Raw genomic sequence first — 14,388 nt, 5'->3', positions numbered from 1 at the left:
TATTTGTACCATTTGCTACTACTTAGATTACCATTTACCAAAGTTACTTAAATACATGTCAGTATTTATTGACAATACCACAGATTTCTTGGAAAGACAGAACACTATGGAAACTGAAGAGAATAATAGATTTCATATGGTAATATTCCGACAAGAAGGTGTGCAGGCAACAAAATATATTATTTTCTCACAGAATGGATTCGAAAGAAATAGTGTTTTTCAACATTCCTTTATTTCGTGTTTCCAACCGGTATGCATTGATATTACAGCATTTAACCTCCATCTAACAGGAGTCCAGAGTCCGTGGTAACATTCTAAAGGCAAATGCCAGCGACAACAGTTCTCTTGCACGTTCAGTACATGAGTATTCCACAGTCAGGCTTTGCCTGCTAGATAGTTAGCAGTCGCTGTCAGGGGCAATAAAATAATTAGAGCATGATAAAAAAAGAAAAAACATTAATGGCAACTTAGAAACTGTTGTAAACAGCAGGATATCTGTTGCACTGCTTTGAGCTCTGACTACAGGTACAAGCACATGTCTGTGACACTGGATATAAACTGTAACATTACACGTTAGGCATTTGCATTTAGATAATGAGGCAGCTTCAGCACCAATCATAAATCGTAGAGTCCTAGGCAGGAGGGGTGGAAGAAGAAAAAGGGAAGAGACTAGAGATGCAGTCTTGCATTTTGCAACATGTCACTCCTGCGGATGCAAAAGACACACATTTGATGGATGGAATGCAGAACAAATCAAAACATCCCCCCCAGTCAAGAGATCTGGGTTAAATTCATCTTTATTTTGCTCATCATGCCATCCCAGTTTAGACCTGGCCATAGGCAAATCAGTCTTGACCCTGTGCCTCATGGGAACAGTCCAGCCCGAACTGCCAAGCCAGGTCCTCCCTGGACTGGAAACAAGCATCCTAGAACCGGTTTCGGGGTTTCATCCCTCATCAGGCAGGATAGCTTGATTCCAGAGGCACAGTGAGCCCAGGACCCACGTCAGGGCATACCAGGCGCACTTAGGATGAGAAAGCAAAAGACACACAATTGATGAACGGAATGCAGAAAAAATCAAAACATTCACTCCCAGTCAAGAGATCTGGGTAAATCCATCATTCTTTTGCTCGCCATGCAACCCCAGTTTATACCTGGCCATAGGCAAATCAGTCTTGACCCTGTGCCTCATGGGTATACCATGACAACTTGGGGCGACGAGGCACAGGATCAGACAATGTTCAACACTCCATCCATCATCCCCTTTGGTTTTGCTTTGTTTGCCCTAAGTTGGCAGGGTATGGCCAGACTTGGGTCCCTTGCTCACTTTGCCACTGGAATCAAGCCAGCCTGGCTGCTGACGGCTGATGATTAGCTAGAAACCGGTCCCAGGATGCTTTATTCCGGTCCAGGGAAGACATGGCCTGGCAGTTCGGGCTGGACTCTTTCCATGAGGCACCGGGTCAGACTGATTTACATATGGCCATGCCTGAACTGGGGAGTGAGCTAAAGAATGATGATGAATTAAACCCAGATCAGTTGACTGGGGGTGAGTGCTTGCAATGTTCAACACTCCGTCCATCATCCCCTTTGGTTTTGCTTTGTTTGCCTTAAGTTGGCAGGGTATGCCCAGACGTGGGTCCCTTGCTCACTTTGCCACTGGATTCAAGCTAGCCTGGTTGATGACGGCTGATTAGCCAGAAACCTGTCCCAGGATGCTTGTTTCTGGTCTAGGAAAGACATGTCTTGGCAGTTCGGGCTGGACTGTTCCCATGAGGCACAGGGTCAGAATGATTTGCATATGGGCATGTCTGAACTGGGGTGGCATAGTGAGCTAAATAATGATGATGGATTAAACCCAGATAAATTGACTGGGAGTAAGTGCTTGCAATGTTCAACACTTCGTCCATCATCCCCTTTGGTTTTGCTTTGTTTGCCCTAAGTTGGCAGGGAATGCCCAGATGTGGGACTCTTGCTCACTTTAGGCCCAATTCACAGAACAAACTTAAGACAAAATCCCTAAATTTACTACCATTTTGGTATTCACAGAAGGCACTTACTCATTTTGGTATCCACAGTAGGCACTTACTCATTTTGGTATTCACAGAAGGCACTTACTCATTGATGAGTAAGTGCCTTCTGTGAATACCAAAATGAGTAACTTACTCATTTTGAGTAACTTACTCATTTTGGTATTCACAGAAGGCACTTACTCATTTTGGTATTCACAGGAGGCACTTACTTGTCAATGAGTAAGTGCCTTCTGTGAATACTAAAATGAGTAAGTTACTCAAAATGAGTAAGTTACTTATTTTGGTATTCACAGAAGGCACTTACTCATTGATGAGTAAGTGCCTTCTGTGAATACTAAAATTAGTAAGTGCCTTCAGTGATACCAAAATGGCAGTGAGTTTACGATTTTGTCTTAAGTTAGTTCTGTGAATCGGGCCCCTAGCCACTGGATTCAAGCTAGCCTGGCTGATAATGGCTGATTAGCCAGAAACCGGTCCCAGGATGCTTGTTTCCAGTTCAGGGAAGACATGGCTTGGAAGTTCGGGCTGGACTGTTCCCATGAGGCACAGGGTCAGACTGATTTAATTATGGCCATGTCTGAACTGGGGTGGCGGAGTGAGCTAAAGAATGATGATGGATTAAACCCAGATCAGTTGACTGGGGGTGAGTGCTTGCAATGTTCAACACTCCGGCCATCATCCCCTTTGGTTTTGCTTTGTTTGCCCCAAGTTGGCTGGGTATGCCCAGGTGTGGGTCCCTTGCTCACTTTACCACTGGATTCAAGTTAGCCTGGATGATGACGGCTGATTAGCCAGAAACCGGTCCCAGGATGCTTGTTTCCGGTCCAGGGAAGACATGGCTTGGCAGTTCGGATTGGACTGTTCCCATGAGGCACAGGGTCAGACGGATTTGCATATGGGCATGTCTGAACTAGAGTGGCGGAGTAAGCTAAAGAATGAAAACCCACATCAGTTGACTGGGGGTGAGTGCTTGCAATGTTCAACACGCTGTCCATCATCCTCTTTGGTTTTGCTTTGTTTGCCCTAAGTTGGCAGGGTATGCTCAGATGTGGGTCCCTTGCTAACTTTGGGCCTGATTCACAGAACACACTTAAGACAAAACCCTAAACTTACTTCCATTTTGGTATTCACAGAAGGCACTTACTCATTTTGGTATTCACAGAAGGCACTTACTCATTGATGAGTAAGTGCCTTCTGTGAATACCAAAATCAGTAACTTACTCATTTTGAGTAACTTACTTATTTTGGTATTCACAGAAGGCACTTACTCATTTTGGTATTCACTGAAGGCACTTTCTCATCAATGATTAAGTGCCTTCTGTGAATACTAAAATGAGTACGTTACTCAAAAGGAGTCAGTTACTAATTTTGGTATTCACAGAAGGCACTTACTCATTGATGAGTAGGTGCCTTCTGTGAATACCAAAATTAGTAAGTGCCTTCTGTAATACCAAAATGGTAGTAAGTTTAGGATTTTGTTTTAAGTTAGTTCTGTGAATCGGCCCCCTAGCCACTGGATTCAAGCTAGCCTGGCTGATGACGGCTGATTAGCCAGAAACCGGTCCCAGGATGCTTGTTTCCGGTCCAGGGAAGACATGGCTTGGCAGTTCGGGCTAGACTGTTCCCATGAGGCATAGGGTCAGACTGATTTACATATGGCCATGTCTGAACGGGGGTGGCAGAGTGAGTTAAAGAATGATGATGGATTAAACCCAGATCAGTTGACTGGGGTGAGTGCTTGCAATGTTCAACACTCCGTCCTTCATCTCCTTTAGTTTTGCGAAGATTAGTTGCAACAGACTTGGGGATGTAAGCAGACACAAACAGAAATCAAACACCTGAAAATGAAACAATTGCCAGCCACAAAATAAGAAAAATGCTAGTTAAATATCCAATAATTCCAATTGTAGGGAATATTATAGTCAAACACACCTTCCTGGATCTCTTGAAAGGACTACCAATGGCCATCTACTATGTCTGTAACTCTACACATTTAGTCTTGTGTATTATTTGTGAATCCCAAAAAAATACAAAATCGTTGTAAATTGTAGGAGGAAATCTATGTAGGGTGCCCAGATGTCCTGCATCTGAGTAGACAGTCTCGGTTTTGGAGAGAGATGGTTGGGTGAGCACATTAATTACTATGGGGCAGATTTATGTTAACTGGCGCATCCCCAGGGATGCGCCAGTTAATGTGCGCCACAGTGCGGCACAGCTCCGCCACCCATGGTGCGCCGCATTTATAATGCGGCGCACCATGGGGCAAAAACGGCACAGATGCGTGACGCATCTGTGTCGTGAAGGTGGCGCATTGCTGGAGTTGCGTCGCAAGCGCGACGCAGCTCCAGCAAGGCTCGGGGGTGCCCCATCTTCACAATGCTGCGTCAAGACCTACGCCTGCTTCAAGCAGGCGCAAGGTTTTGACGCAGCATTGGCCTGAAAGTGACTGAGTGACGCAGGGCTTTACAACGTGACTCATCTCCTAGATGCGTCACGTTGTAAATAGGGTGCATTGTTTGCGCCGCCGTTGCATCAAATAAAGTGACGCAATTGCAGCGCAGAGAGGCGCAAAGGCCTCATAAATCTGCCCCTATGTTTTTAGGCTCAGGTTTTTGAAGTCCTCTCATCACACCAGTGACAAAAGTCACTTCTTCAAAGGGTCATGTGCTGCACATCCACACCTCATTCATGCAGCAGACTAGGTTCTAACGAAGGGTGAATCAGTGTCACAGAAGGCCATCTGCCAATAGTAAGCCCGCTCCTGGGGCTCATTACAGTTTGTTTCCTGAATACTTTCATCTAACAGAGATTTGCGGAAGACTACATATCGCCTCTGAAAAGGGGCCCTTTTCTTTTTGAATCCCATTGCGCATTTAACATCGTTCCATCGCAGATCCCATGGGCATCTCTCCAACCCCTAGCCTTGGTAAAAACACACACTGAAGTTTTATCAGCCTTTTTTTAATTTGCTTTCCTTACACTTTATATTTTCTTATATTACTATAATATACAGGACTATATGTCCCAGAATGCAAAGGAAACTGGACTGACTGAGTTGCGCATGACCGACGTGAGAGAGTTTGAGATCTGCTTTCTGTACTTCACAGCATAGCTGTCAAGTCTCCCAGGGCCATGTATGATGGCCTGTTCCAGTCCAGGCTTTTGTTAATTTGTAAGACTTGTAGTCCTGGTTTCATAATGGAAGAAACAAGACTACAAGTCCCAGAATAAACTAAAATAACATGGCCTGGAGCAATTTGTTGGACCTAGGACACTTAGCAGGGCTATGCCTAGTCAAAGCGTTTTGAAATGTAACTAAGGGGCAGATTTACAAGCCCCTTGCGTCACTTTTGCGTCATTTTTAACATTGGAAAAGTGACGCAAAAGTGGCGCAAGGGGCTTGTAAATATGCCCCTAAGTGCTCAACCCATGAAAGGCAAGTCTCTTCGTGTTTTTTAATTTGTAGACCTTTTATAGGTTGTGTGCCTTTTAGCAGTCTAGTCCTTTGATGGATAGATTTACGACTTTCCAATCTTCCTTTAACCGCATGCGCGCTAGCGGTTTTCCCGCTGTGCGCTGCGTTTTTTTAAAAGCCGCGTTACATGACGAGCTCAGCTCGTCATGAGCGTACGAGCGTCGTAACTTATGACGAGCTGAGCTCGTCATGAGCGCGGAAGGGGTTAAGAATCAGGAAATGTGCAGATTAGACAACTGGCTGGCACTCCTGAAAGAGCTGGTTCTGGGGGCTCTGGTTGAATTGGTTGCATGCCCAAATACGCGAGGATGTGGAGTAATCACTCGATTCCCCAAAGGACAGCCTGCCTCTCCCGTGCAAAGAAAACTAGTGATGCCTACGACTAATGCATCTAGGGACCGAAGTACATATTGTTTTAACAGTTGCAAACCATTATATTTGGCAAATCTGAGTGTTTGCAACCACATAAAACACTTTGTGTACCATACTAAACCCAGTTAACGATAAAAAAAAAAAATCCAACTCATTCAATAAGTAAAGTAAATCTTCTTGAACCACTATTTGGAATGGGTGTGCTAAGAGTGTACCTTCAAAACATTAAAGTATGCATTGTTTTGGGACCCAAATCCGGCCGCAAAACATATTTTACCAGCAATTCAAAATTGATGGTAATGTTTTCTCAAACAGGAAGAAATCCCAAGTGACACCTTTTCTTTTGAGGTTGTTGACAACAATGTTTTTTAGGAGTAGGCAATGGTCCATAGCGCCACTGCCTTACTCCTAAAAAAGATCTGCCTATCCATTCATTTTTTGTAAACGTGTTCTGTTTTCCTTTTAAGAAAATAGGCTACATTTGAAATAAAATGTATATATATATATATATGTTCACTGAAAAAACCATAGGTTTCAGCCACGTTATAGTTAAAAATGAGCATTTAAAAAACCTTAGAAATTCAATGAAAAAACCATAGCAGTGCATTGCGGGCGCGCGAGTTATAGTTAACTATAACGGGGGGATTTCAATGGTTTTGTATGAGTGAAATGTCCAGCTAACTATAACATGTATGAACACATGGTTTTTTCAGTGAATTTCTAAGGTTTTTTAAATGCTAATTCCTAACTATAACGTGGCTGAAACCTATGGTTTTTTCAGTGAATTTCTAAGGTTTTTTTAAATGCTAATTCCTAACTATAACGCGGCTAAAACCTATGGTTGTTTCAGTGAATTTCAAAGGTTTTGTAAATGATAAATTTTAAATGTATTAATTGTTATATTTTTTATACTGATTTACTACATTATTTTAAATTATTTATTTTTAGATATTTTATTTTTTAAATGACATTACACATTTGTTATATAAATTGAAAAATAAATGTTTTGAAATTTTTTGAAATTGTAATATATATATTTTTTTAAATATTTTTTTAATTTATATATATTTTATATAGCAGGCAATGATATCCTATGGAAGGAAATTCAAGTTACTGTAACTAAGGTTAGAATTACTTTTCAGGATCAGTAGTGGGCTGAAAGATGCAGCACTGAGATCTCTCTTGATAACAGGTGAGTACATCGGAATTCGTAGTTCGGCTGATTTTAGTGGAATTTTTTAAAGTTCCAAAACTCCACACTTAGAAGAATTTCCAAGTAAAACATGTGAAAGTTAGCCTATGGAAGGAAATTCAAGTTACTGTAAGTATGGTTACATTTACTTTTCAGGGTCCGTCCTGGGCTCAAAGATGCAGCACTGATGTCTCTTGTGATAACAGGCGAGTAAATCACAATTCGTAGTTCGGTCGATTTTACAGGAATTTTTTAAACTTCCAAAACTCCACACTTAGAAAAAGTTTCATGTGAAACCAGTCAATGTTAGCCTGTGCACTGTTAACTCACTCTACCTTTTTCTCACTGTTGTACCTCTGCTGTGACCCAGAGAACGCCCTGAACCGTGCCTGTTTATGTTCTTTGTGAAAAACATTCTTAACGGTAGCAGCATCATCTTTTTGGTGTGTAGGAACACACAGCCAATGTCCACACGTGCTGTATACTAGGTGGTGCGAAGGCGAGAGGTGAAAATGTAAGATTGCACGTAATGACCAGCCCCTGCTCAAAGCAGGTAGTGCAAGAACAGAGAGGAGAACGACTCACCATCGATGACAGCCCAAAACCAAGACTTGCAAAGGGTGGAACAACTATCTAAAGAATAAGGATGGATAAGAGTTTAGTCTTACATCGTTGTGAAATATGGAGAAAGTCTGAAAAGTAGCGAAGTACAAGAAGGATGTTCCTCAGATGAGAGATTGGATGGACAACATTTTGAACAAAGGGATATTCTATGAAACTGTGGATGATAGTGGAGGTTCTGGAAAGCTGTGGAGGATCTATGCAACATTAGGAGCTTGTATGCAGCGTGGAAGTAATATTCTGTGAATTATAAAGAGTGTAACAATTCTGTAGGTTGCTGAAGGATAGGAGCCAAGTTCTGTAGTGTCAAAGCACACAAGTGACTTCTGTATTGTTGTGAAAGATGTGAGAGGAGTTATTTGGATTTGTGAGGAATAGAAGCAAGGTCTATGGAACTAGGAAGGATGCAAGAGGAGCTCAAGAAAGCTGCTAACGGTGTTCTGTGGAGTTGCGAGGGATGGGGGGAATTCTGTGCAACTGTTAAGGAAACTGAACAAATGGAGGTGACTCAAGAGCTGTGAAAGGCAGCAGATGTGGGAAAACAGAAGACATTCTGCAAATTAGTTAGGGGGAGTTATGCATAGTTGTAAAACATGGGAGGAAATTTCTGAATATTTTGAAGGTGTAGATTTGTGATGGATGGGAAGTATGCTCTACACTTTTGAAGGATGGGGAAGTGCTATGAAGTTGAGAAGGGGTAGAAAGAGTTTGTAAAGATGCAAGAGCAGTTCTGCAGATTTTGAAACATGCAACAGTTCTGTATAGTTGTGAAGGACGGGAGGTAGGAAATAGAGTGTGGCACGCTAACCCCTGGGGCCATCTTGGTGCCGAGTATCAGAGGTGGCACTCACTTACTTTATCGACTTCGGGAGGATGATGGGCTGAGTGGTCACGCCGGAATTGAAACCTGTGACAAGTAGGTCAAAGGGACATTCCTGACCTGGTCAGAAGATAACCGAGAGAAGCAAGAGTGGCAACTACTTGACCCGAAGGTGGTCAGCAAGGGAAGCATTGAGATGCTGTTCAAAGTAGCACTGTACCTTCCTGGCCTGACAGGGTGGGTGAGCTGGTGAACTCAGCAGTGCTGCTGAGACCCCGAGGCTGAAGCGGAAATGTAACAGCACCAGCACTTGGTGTCCCAGGGGGTCTGATCGCTATTGAGAGGTGCCTGTAGTCACCAATTCAAAGTAGTGTGTCACTGCAGTGAAGAGGTGAAACTCTCTGTTTCAAATGAAAGAACTGGAAGCACCCAGTGTCTGACAACACCAGCCCATTTAAAGCAGGCAAACAAGGGACGTCAGTGCAAACCGGCAATATCACTCAGTGACTCCAGGGTTCACTGTGGCCTGCAGATCACGAGACAGAATCCAGCAATATCACTCTGACTTCAGGGCTCACAGTAGCCTGCAGATCACGAGACTGAATCCACCAATGTCACTCGATGACTTCAGTGATCACTGTGGCGGGAGTGCAGATCACAAGACTGAATCCGGCAATAGCACTCAGTGACTTCAGGGCTCACTGTGGTCTGCAGATGTCGAGCTTGAATCTGGCAATGACCGTCTCAGCCCTTCATCCTTCCGTTGTAAATAGGCGGGGAATCATTACATCTGGTTACGGTATGTTGTGATACTGTCACAAACCTCACTCTGAGGGGCACTCCTCTGACAGAGGCCCATGTTTGCCAGAGCACCAGAGGAGAGCTTGTCCGCATCAGAGGAGAGGTGTCTGCAGCAGGAGTCAGGACAGGTTTAGGACAGAGCTAGCGAGCTATGGGGTGGGCGCACAGACGGAGACCCCCATGGCACACTTCACACTCTGCACAGGGCCGTGCATACACACTGCGAGGCACCTACAGACACTTCACAACTCACAGACAACGAATCTGGCAACACTGGGCTACAGTTCTAGCATTTACTGAGAAACTCAGAGCAGCGCCATTTTAAAAAGACAGTGGTCAGTCCCCCTAGAAAGTACAGCAAATGAGATTCTTCACTGGTGAAGTTTGGCCAATGAGAGTTGCTCTAATTTTGATAGCGAGGCTTGGAATGCAAACAGTGCCGGATAGATTGACGTATCCTTCTTCGGGTTGAGAGATGATTGGAAGTTTGAGCTAGAGAGATTGGAAGCGGAAATGCGATGAGATATATTTCGGCTCCGACTCCGAGTGCTGGTCATTGATTTAATTAAATTGTTGCCGGATGGATATCGAAAATTGGTGGTCTAGGAGTGACAGCAGAGAGGGACGGGGTGACAATAGTAGAGGCACAAGGAACGGAATTTGGCAGTCAACTTACACATTTATTATTGAAACTTTGTTTCCTCTGTGCCATTTCGACTACCAACTGCACACACTAGGTTAGTATTGGAAGCCCGGATTCGCCATACAACTCCTCCACTACCACCGCTTTCAAGAGCCACCAGGTTAAGGATGAAATCGCCTGTCTTCAGGTCCCAAAGTTTAACGGTGCCATCATCTGAGCTTGTTACCACAAACTTCGAGCTGAACTGTAAGCAAGTGACAGCACTCTGATGCTTCTGGGGGCCCTGCAGTGTCTGTAAGCACTGTCCTGTCTTTATATCCCAGATCTTCACAGTGGAGTCGGCATTTCCTGAGACGAGGGTGTTGTCCCGCAGCTCTATCCCACTGGTCAGGGACTGATGACCCATAAGCATGTGCAAACAATTTCGACTTTCCACATCCCAGACATAGATAGAGGTGTCCAAGGAGCCGCTCACAATATGCTCCCAATCAAACTGCAAGGAGTAGACTCTGTTGGTGTGACCTTGCAGAGTGTGAATGCAAGTCTCCGTCTCCGGGTCCCAGACCTTCACAGTGTAATCATAAGCACCGCTGACCTCATTCTTGCCATCGTACTGCACGCAGCGAACAGCAGCCACATGACCCATAAGTACATGCAGACACTGTCCAGTCTCAATGTCCCAGAGCCGCAGGGTGGCATCACGTGAGCCGCTAACAACCCTGCTTGCGTGGAGGTGCATAAAGCGCACTGTGGATGTATGCCCGTACAGGGTGTGGATGCACTCGCCAGAGTCTGCGTTCCCGACCTTCAGCGTCCTGTCTGTGGAGCCATTAATCACTATATTATCTCTCATCTGAGAGGACCAGATGCCGCCTGTGTGCCCCACCAATGTCTGAACACACTCTCCTATGATAGCAGACCACACCTTTAGCGTGTTGTCATCAGACCCGCTAACTATCCGGTTCCCACAGAACTGAAGACAAGTTATGACGTGATCATCATGTCCCTTTAGCACCTTAGGGGGGCTGATGTCCCCGCTTCGCCAGTTCATATCTATCTTGTGCTGCCTCATGAAACCAAATTTCCATGGACTGTACATGAAACCAGGTGTCAGCATCCTCCGCCGTCTCAGGTTGAGGGGCTCATCAATTCCTTCATCTCTGCATTTTTCCGGCCATAGCAAATTGTCCTCAGCCAGGATCCTCCAGTAGCGGCAGGTCTGAGCGGCTCGCAGAAGGTCCCGGGGCTCTAAGAAGGATAGTACGTACAGGGCAAGCTCTTTGGGTAGTAGAGAGATTAAATCCAATGCGATAGCGAAACATATGGAGAAAGAACAAGAAAGTCAGTGGGAATGTCTCAAATTCTGGCCATAGAACAAGTGCCATTAAATTTATTTTCATTAGAGAGCCTCCTGTTTTCATATCATCATCATTATAAACGTGTGCAAATATAATAATAAACACGTGTGCTGCAAACAAAAAGTAAATACAATGTTTACAAATCATCGGCTTGCTGACTATCATGGCATCTAATACATAAAGAAAACACATAAATAGTGTACGGTATATGATCACCTTGTTGTGTGGCATCATAAGTTCATTTGTGCCAAAAAATAATAGTAATAATGAATTAGTGGGAAATTTTATCAAAAAAGTCTCGGGGTGAGCCGCAAACTCTTGTCAGTAGCTGAAACCCACGGCAAAAGATGCACGTACTGGTTGAGCTATGCCCCCGTTCACATGAAAAGCAGTCAGATAGGCAATATAGACCGGTTTACAAGCATGCAACCCAAGTGGGTACAGCCGATATGAGTAAATACCTAAACATACCAGTGCACTTCTCAGTAAACATATGATTGATTCGCCCAAGTAGGCCATAATAAAAACTTATAAAAAAATAGCTTAGCATGTGACACTGTCTGGATATTTAGACATATAACAATAATCAAATACACTAGTGATTGGATTTGGCTAGCTAGCAGCTTATTTGACCCTAGTGGGTAAAAATAACCAGTGTACTAAATGCCTAATGCGGGATCATATACAAACTAATAACAATGTACAAATTACATATCGTTTCGGCCTCAGGGGCCAGCATTTGCATAACATTGTAAATCACGTTGGAACTGTGGCTCGATGACTTGCATCATATACTTGATTTGAGATGGTTCACAGCGATCGATGAGCTCATCCAATGCTAGCAACCTCTCGGGACCGGTCCACTTCTGAAAGGTTTGCAGCCAGTCCTGCAGCTCTGCTGGAGGGCCGATGGAAGGGATTCGTCGACGCTGATGCCCATGGTGGTTGGTATTTCCCAGGTCCCCAAACGTTGTGGCACTGTTTTTGCATTGTGCTAATGACCTAAAACTGCTGTACTCTGAGCCTTTGCATAACTTCTTTCCAGGAGATAGAGCTCTCACATCAACACCATTCTCAGGCTTTCATTTCATCTTGGGCCGAACATAATGAATGAGGTTCCCCACCTCAGTACGCTCCAGATAATCAATCCAGCTCTCATCCATCATATATTAGAAGTAAACGTCACTGCCATCCTCTTCATCTTCGCTCTCTTCCTCCCCTTCATCCTCTCCTCGCACGCCAGAGTGGTCAGACTCTTCCGACTCATCCTCCTCTTCCTCCCACCAAACGCCCTGAATATCTGACTCTTCTTCCTCCTCTCTGCCCGTGCCTCTGGAATGTTCCTGAGACACGTTGCCATTCAAAGCATCTCCTGTAGAACTGGATGGCCCTGGCTGTGTGTTGTTGTGCGAGCAGCTACCCCGGCCAGTATAACCACTGCACTGCCTCTTCCGGCACGTTAGGCGGTCACTGTTAATTTCCAGAATGCGGGTGGTAATCCCCTTCACATGCAGGAGATCTTCTAAGGAGTTGAACGCCTTCATGTCCTCTCTCTTCCGCACGATGCCCCGGGCTCTCCTCCTGCCGATACCCCTCAGCGCCCCTCCAGCTCCTTGATGCCCGCTCGGTTGATGTCCACCGCGCTCCTCCGCTGCGGCTCCGGATCTTCCATGCACTCTCTACCCGGGGATCTACTCCGACCGCAGCCAGGAAACTCCGAGGACCTACAGGCCTCCGTGCGCATTTATTATTATTTTGTTTTAATTGAGCCTAAGTATGCCGAGTTGGAATCCCCATGTAAAAAAATGCAATTTGTTTTTATAGGCAGGGTATGCGAACCCCGCGATTTTTCCCAACAAAAAAAAATGGGGTCATGGGGGTCCTTGTGGGACCCCCTGAGCAGGCCTACGGGGTCAGGGTGTTTCTACCCTGCCCCATTTGCGTGTTTTCCACCTTTGTTTCCCTGCTTTCTTGTGCCTCAGTCTATAGAGGCACAAGATGGTTGTTAACACTTTCTGGTTTAGAGTGTTAACAGACAGTTGACAGTCAATTAGCATTCAGCTCGTGCTCTGGAAGGTACAAAGTACAGTAAGCTTACAGTAAGCTTACCGTAACACCTCCAATATATATCAATGATTTTACTTTTGATTTACTCAGGAACAACTGAACGTATTTACACCATTAAACAAAAAGCGTGATCTGCGAACAGAACTCTACCTTTTTGCCAAGTTTGGTGTAATTCCTTTCAGCCGTTTGGGCTGTGGCCCGGGCTAAAGGTCCTATGGGAAATTGCATGGGGAAAACACGTTTTGGGACCCATATATATATATATTACCTACTGGCGGTCGCCAGTAGGTAGTTATAGTTAGGATTGATTTCCATAGGGAAATCGCAACATTCTATTGGGAATAACTTTGGCGCCGGTTGAGGAATCTGCCTGAATTTGTCAGCAACTTTGCTTCGCGGCGCTCCGCTCCTTCCCTGAAAGTTTTGGGGGGATTCATCAAGCGGGGGCCGAGATAAAAGGGGGGTCCCAAAACGTGTTTTCCCATGTTAATTTCCATAGGGCGGTCTGTCGCACTTTTAGCTCGAACGGCTGAATGGATTTTCACCAAACTTGCCAAAATTGTAGGGACTGGTAGCCCGATGTGCCTTTGCTATGTCTCAAGATATGTGCTCCAGAGGATTTTGAGTAATTTAGGTTAAAAAAAAATTATATATCTGTAAGCGCGCCCCGGTGCGCGTACCGGGGAGCGCTCCGGGCGCGGCACGCGACTTGCGCACGGAAAGCTGATTGGCTCTCGGGTGTCTGTAAACATTCGAAACAGTCCGCAGCGGCTGCCATCTTGTGTCTCGGTAGGATCGAGACACAAGAGATGGCAAAAACAAAGGGGGAAATAACCAAAAGGGGGCCCCCTAGGTTTGATGTGGGGGCCATAAAAGGGTCCCGCGGGTCCAAAAAAAAATGTAATTTTTTTTCGATTTTCGCGGGGGGAGCGCACGGTACGCGTACCGGGGAGCGTATCAGGGAGCGTACTTTGGTGAAAAATAGTGAAAATAGTAGTGAAAAATA

General features: G+C 44.9%; 1 pseudogene; it reads right to left on the bottom strand.

Moving 5' to 3' along the window:
• Window positions 1-9,046: 9,046 nt before the first annotated feature.
• LOC144828141 (F-box/WD repeat-containing protein 7 pseudogene) lies at window positions 9,047-13,059 on the bottom strand (annotated as a pseudogene).
• Between the last annotated feature and the right edge of the window lie 1,329 nt (window positions 13,060-14,388).

The sequence above is a fragment of the Lissotriton helveticus genome, chromosome 4_1 (assembly GCF_964261635.1).
Source record: "Lissotriton helveticus chromosome 4_1, aLisHel1.1, whole genome shotgun sequence".
Classification (NCBI taxonomy): Eukaryota; Metazoa; Chordata; class Amphibia; order Caudata; family Salamandridae; genus Lissotriton; species Lissotriton helveticus.
The sequence above is the reverse complement of the archived record's forward strand: the minus strand, read 5'-3'. Positions and strand labels throughout refer to the sequence as shown.